General features: G+C 45.6%; 1 pseudogene; it reads left to right on the top strand.

Annotated features, from left to right (window-relative positions):
• The first annotated feature begins 489 nt into the window (after positions 1 to 489).
• The window catches only part of LOC119338016, an 11,739-nt pseudogene continuing 5,609 nt past the window's right edge, over positions 490 to 6,619 (top strand).

Genomic DNA, 6,619 nt, shown 5'->3' with positions numbered 1-6,619 from the left:
GTGCGCCGTTTATTTGCAGCGTCTGTTAGAGTGGGTCGCGCGCGCAATATTTTGCAGCCGCTGCTGGAGCCACCGCCCTGCCGCGCGCAAAAACCGCCATTTCCACGCGCAAAAAACTGTTTTAGCGCGTCGCTCGATGCGCATCCCTTGGAGATGCTCTTAGCATTGGCAATCACCCACACACATCCACACAGCTAAACTTGGCTGCAAATACGCATTGGTTCGAGGGTTGCGGCCACAAAATCGTCATCCTCCGGGCGGGAGTTCCACGTTAATTTCCGCGAACCAACGGCGACGGCCAATGGCGCTCCAACGGGGGCTCCTGGGCGGGTCCCCTGATTTTTCCTAGGACGGGAAATTCCTCGCGCAGTCGCCTTCTTTATTTGGCCGGGTGGCTTCCTTTTGTTACCCCTTCGATACCTTCCCTCCCTCCGGCCGCCTTCCCACCCCGTCCACTAATCGGCAGTCGAGTTTTTTCCTCCCTACCTTATAAATCCAGTGCACAGTGCCCGCACCCACCCCACACCACGCCCTTTCCTCTCCGGGCTACGCGGGCAGGGGAAGCCGCGGACGCGCCGTCCTCCCCGCTCCTCTCCTTCTCCTCGCTCGCTTAGCCATTTCTGGTGTGCGCCCTGCCCTCTCAGATCTACCCGTTTTTACCGCGTTTGATCTCCGCTGGCTCGGATTTACTCACTTAATTCGTTGGTTGTTTACCGCCCTGTGCAGTTGGTGATTGGCCCGTTTTCGGCGGAGGAGAGGGGATCGATCGAGCTCCGCCAGCGGCAGGAAGGATGGTGCGGGGGAAGACGGAGATGAAGCGGATAGAGAACGCGACGAGCCGGCAGGTGACCTTCTCCAAGCGCAGGAACGGGCTACTCAAGAAGGCCTTCGAGCTCTCCGTGCTCTGCGACGCCGAGGTTGCGCTCGTCGTCTTCTCCCCTCGCGGCAGGCTCTACGAGTTCGCCAGCGCCACCAGGTACCCTCCCCCACGCAAACGCCAAATCTTGAATCTAGTTTCCCTGCTGCTGTTCGAAATCCGGTTGCTGCTTGTGGGTTCTTGGGTTCATGGGCGAGGCGACGACACCGTCCGGCCGTCTAGCGGTCTAGCCGGCGTTTGCAATGCCGCGGTTGCTATTATTGGAGGCCGCGAACTCTTGTAGCGCTGCTGCCATTCTTACCCAAAGTGTCCGTACGGACCCGGTGCACACAGCTAATCAAAAAGCACAGGCCTGCTAGCTCGCTCTGCCTTTTGTCTCCGTCTCTCCCACAAATGTCACACACCACACCACAACCTTTGAGGCCGCTCTTCCTTCTCTCACTTTTGTCACACACACACACGCATGCACCTTTTGGCTTTTGGCTTTTGCTTTTTTTTCTCCCTCGATTTCTCAAGCTCCCTCTCACTCCCCCCGCAGTATCTCATGGAGCCTGGCAGCCTGCATTCTCCCTGGCCTCTTCTCCTTCTTTCTTTCCTTTGGATCACGGCTGCTAGCGAGTCGAAGAGGTTCTGAAAAATGAAGGACACACATGAGATCGTGGCTGGTACATGGAGCACAAGGCCGAAATTAATGATGAACAGCCAATGGGATCGATGCTGGGAGTAAAAGGAGGAAGGAAGGCTGCGGCTACAGATGGAGAAAAAAGCTCATGTGACGTCCGGACTCGGGACTGCGAGCTTCACCTATAGAAGCAAAGTAATAATTTCTCTTGTCTTGGCACTTCGCAGTACCACCGCTGATTTGACCTGATTTCTCTTCCGCTCTCCAGTTGCGTCAGTTCCGTTCGAGGTATGGGCTGTGATTCGGCTGTGTGACCTTGGTCACAGTGGCACCGTACGCTGATTTCTTGCTTGATTGGTTGGGGTCCGCGCTCCCTGTCAGTTTGTGTGGTACATGCGATACTGTAGTTTCTGGGAGCTTTCTGATCCGGGTTTCCTTCGCATTTGACGAGTTTTAGTTCAGTCCTAAGCAGGAAAACTGCATGTTTCGCCTGGGGCTGTAGGGTTTCATGCGTTGACCCTCATCAGCTGATTCGTCTTAATTTAAGTGTACGATAGAGAGCTTATTACTTTGGTAGACCGCGGGCTAATCCACCTTAAACTTCTGTATGAAATCATAGTAGTATGTTTCGATAATTAATATATTATGACAGGTCGTTTTTCCATGTCTTGGCCTAAACTTTCAGTACATATGATCTAGCCATATTCGGTAATTTTTCTATCTCCATGTTGGTAGATTTTTCCTGCCAACACTGTTAAGCACATCACTTCTCCCAACTAAGTATGTAGACATGTCTTAAAATTTGGCTACATATATAGTGTGACTAACCAAACCACGTTCAAACGTACCAGGCAGGCCTCGATAGGTTCGTGCATAGCCAATTGGTAAATGCGATAATAACAGTACATTGCTTTTGTTACTATTAATTTTGTCATGTACTCCCTCTAATATAAGAGCGTTTGTTATATTAGTTTGCGGAGGGAGTAGTTTATGTTTGGACGGATCGGAGGAGTATATGTGTTCATCTCTGTACTTGAAGCTAACAAGCAAACTGTAATTTTAGTAGGACGAATTAAAGATATTTTCTACAGCCTTACCAACGAAATAATATGTGCAAGTTACCGATGTATTCAGGCATTCAACATAGTTAGATGTTTCATGTTGGCAAGGAAGAGCAGTAGAAGCAAAGTTGATGCTTACCATTGCCTATAAAGTTGGCCGTGCTTAGTAGAGTTAGTTTCTTTGTCTATAAAAGAACCAACTCCTAGTAACATAAGCTTGTGCCAAAATATAGCCTCAAATATAAAAGACCATATAAAGCAGATGTGTGTCATTTCTATGTGTATATGTGTGAGTATCAACTCTGGGAACTTTTATTTGCGCTGAGAATTATAAGCACCATATGATGTGCTTTCTTTGTTTTCCTTCAAAATTCTTTAGTGTTGTGTAATCAATGATCACTCCGTTGTAACTAAGGAACAATTTAAATAGCCGGTCAGTGTTTCAGAATTAAAGAAGGGACTGTTTTGATAACGAGATAAAGTATTATGGGAAGTTCCATGGAAAACACGAAGACCCCCTTTTTTATCCAATTACTATTTATTCCCTAATCCTTGTTTTTTCTTTAAATCTAAATGATATTTCTCAAATTAATAACTCAATAGCAGGCAACCATGGCAATAATACTAAAAGAACCAAGTTGTGCAACATTATAGTTGTACTCCCTCCATCCTGAATTAGTTGTCTTAATAGTTTTGTCTAGGTATAGATGTATCTAGACACATTAAAGTGTTAGGTATATCTGTATCTAGACAAAACTAAGACAACTAATTTGGGACGGAGGTAATATTACATACATCGATCATTTGTCATGACAAGTATACTTTCTTTTCTTTTGTTTTTTGGGGAGACAAGTATACTTTTTAGATCGAGTATTTATCTTCTAACAGTTATCTACAGTACGGTCAGACATAGGTTTCACACACTTCAAATTCGAAACAAACATGCATGTTATCTGTATGTAACTCTATTGATAAATCAATCCAATTGTATTACACGAAAATAGAGTGTTCCCTATGCTTTGCTAAAATTTCATGTTATATTAGACTATTCTTTTAACTCACAAAAATATGTTCAAGTGGTACTAACACTAGTCTATAGAATAATTGGGCTACATTTCGTGAGATAAAGTGTTGATTTCTATATTGTATGCTTACCAACAAGTTAATGATAGGTCTTGAACAATTACGCACTGAAGGAACTTACACCCTCCGTTCCTAAATATAAATCTTTGTAGAGGTTTCAATATGAACTACATACGGATGTATATAGACATATATTAGAGTGTGGATTCACTCATTTTGCTTCGTAGTTCATATTGGAATCTCTAGAAAGACTTAGATTTAGAAACGGATGGAGTACTTTACTATAGTACATTTTTTATTTAGTATAGAAAATTATTAATAAAAGTATTTACAAGAAATAGAAAATGTAATTATTTAGTATAACATTTTTCTATTATAGTAAATATCACATGCAATATTTATTATCCATGTCCACTTCTAATGTAATTATATTTCGCCGATGGTACTGTAGTATTTGGACTAAACATCGAGCATAAATTATCATGATTATTTTTCCCTAACAAGTTTTTTTTCCGTTGGACAAATTTGTTTCCTTCAGTGATAATCATCTGTTCCCCATCTTATCTGCTACTGTATTAGCTTGGTAGGCTAATATTTAGTTTGTTCTTATCCGCGTATGTTAGAAAATATTTATATGCAAGGTCTATTGCGTGCACAATAGCGGGCATTAATCAATAAATGTTATCCAGCCTTTCTGATTTTCCTGCACTTGTGGCGCAACTAATTCTAAATATGTGTAATGTCTACTTATGGTTCGGAGACACCTTAACCAATTCTAAGACACTGTTGCCAGATTGCTTGCCTTAATTGACACACTGCCCTTTTGTATCATGAAAGATAATCATAGCCGACCACAGTGTGAATACGAATACCCATTTAACATTATCAAATTACCTTTCACAGTCTAAAGCTGTAATTTTTATGTACTAAAGCAGTGACAATTAATATGTATTAAAGGGAGTAGTAACATTAATCAAAGTTTGATGCATGGATTTAAAACTGATTAACACACTTATTTACTTAGTAAAACATATTAGGGCTAACTAACCTAAACTAGTACAACTAAAGAATGTTGCATGGGATTTCTCACGTAGTACCATTCGTTATGGCAATGTCAGCTTTGAGTCAAACAAGTCCTTATTCGGCCAGAACCATACTCGCTCCAAACGCCGAACGGGCTGTCCGGATGCAAAAATGCCCCCCAACCGGTCTCCTTGTAGCTGGCCTAAACGCCCGGCCTGACCGTCACTCTTCATATCTAGCCTAAATTTAGGACGGATATAGGGCGCCCGGACACATCTAGGCACCCCTGCCACGTCGGATCCGGCCCGCTGACCCACACAACCTCTCATAAAATGGATCATATCTGCACCTTCGGCCGAAACTCTAGCCGCATTCCCCTTCACTCCAGTCTACTCCCTCTGCCCACAAGCTCCCGTCCGACGATCTCCTTACCTTCCCCGACATGGTGACCAGTGGATCCGAGTCCTACACCTCTAGATCCGTTGACCCCGAGCTCATCGCACGCGGCCCCAAGGAGATGACCGTCCACCTTGCGCTCCGCCGCTCCAGGGAGTAGGCAGCCCGACAGCGACGCTCGGACTCCTTCCGTCGGGAATTCATTGCGTCCGCCCAAATGGCGCATGGATCCGGTGCGAGGTGTGTCGCGGCTGCGTCACCGGAGGCAGTGTCCGTTTGGCATCCCAACACGCCGGCGGATGCGCAACCGCTTCGTTGGTGCGCCGAGGTGAATGCATATGGGCGTCCGCCGATGCCAATATGGTGCGGCGTGCTCGCCGTACAAGGCAGTGGCGTAGGAGACGGCAGAAGCCCTCGCGGAGGTGGACGTTGGCGAGGCGGAGTCGCATTCTCTGGCGCCCTGTATCGTGCACCAGTCTGGGTGCCGCAACCGCGTCGTGGTGGACGTTGCTGGCTCCTCCAAGGCGGATACATCATCGATCTCACGTCCACTGTCACAGTGAAGGTTCCGGACTCCGACGAGAAAGAGTAGGGCATGGGAGACGGTGGCGCCTTGAGTCCCATGAGCCGGTCCGTGTCCCATGTCCTACTCTACCTCGCCAGCGACCGGACCAACACTTCGAGGGGTGCGGCCGGCCGTCGGACATGGGCACGACAGAGCAGGTTGAGGTCCGCTTAGGTTAGGTTTTACGTTGCATGTAATAATATGGATTTGATGATTTAAAAATGGTGTTTGTAGTTGTGGGATCAACTTTTTGTGTGTTGTCCGGTCGTTATCCGCAGACGCGTCCGCGAGCATTTGGAGGCCGGATTTATGCAATTGTGGTTGTAGATGCTCTTACTTCGGCCATGCGATCCTCACATGGTCACATATCTTTTGAATCTGGTTCATCAAATGATATCCAACGGCTGAACTGAGGTAGCAAAATAGCATCCAATATGGATTTACAATTGATAAATCACCATTAGAGTTTCATCCATTGTAATTTAAAGAGCGGGCATACTAGTAGGAATGTTTGGCTACCGAGTGATTGTTTCTTTATAAGGGGTCAGGGTTTGCGGTTACCATGGTTACAGGATATGAATATGCTTCCTTTTTGCAAAGAAAAGAAAAGAAAAGAAAAGAAAAGAATATGCTGAGAGTTACTTCAGTGCTCTAGATAATTAAAATTCTGGTAACTGCTCCGTAACCACTCAATTATGAGAAATCCTTGCTGATTAATTGGGCCAGCCGGAAGTAAAGGTAGGAGTAGTTCATTTTTGTACCCGTAAGCTCATTTAACGAGGGGTTGGAAATGCAATTGGCGGTAATCAAAATTAGCACCCTGCCTCACATTACCATGTTATGTGGGGCAAGCATTACCGCCACCAGCACAAAGTCTTGGCCTCAGCTGAACCATCTCTAGTAGGCATCGCAAATTCGCAATCCTCGTGTAATTTCGGCATCAAAGAAATAAATTGAAAAGTGGACAGTTTACCTCAAGATCTACCTCTCTC

This window comes from Triticum dicoccoides, chromosome 1B (assembly GCF_002162155.2).
Source record: "Triticum dicoccoides isolate Atlit2015 ecotype Zavitan chromosome 1B, WEW_v2.0, whole genome shotgun sequence".
Taxonomy (NCBI): Eukaryota; Viridiplantae; Streptophyta; class Magnoliopsida; order Poales; family Poaceae; genus Triticum; species Triticum dicoccoides.
This window is presented reverse-complemented; position numbering and strand designations above follow the sequence as displayed.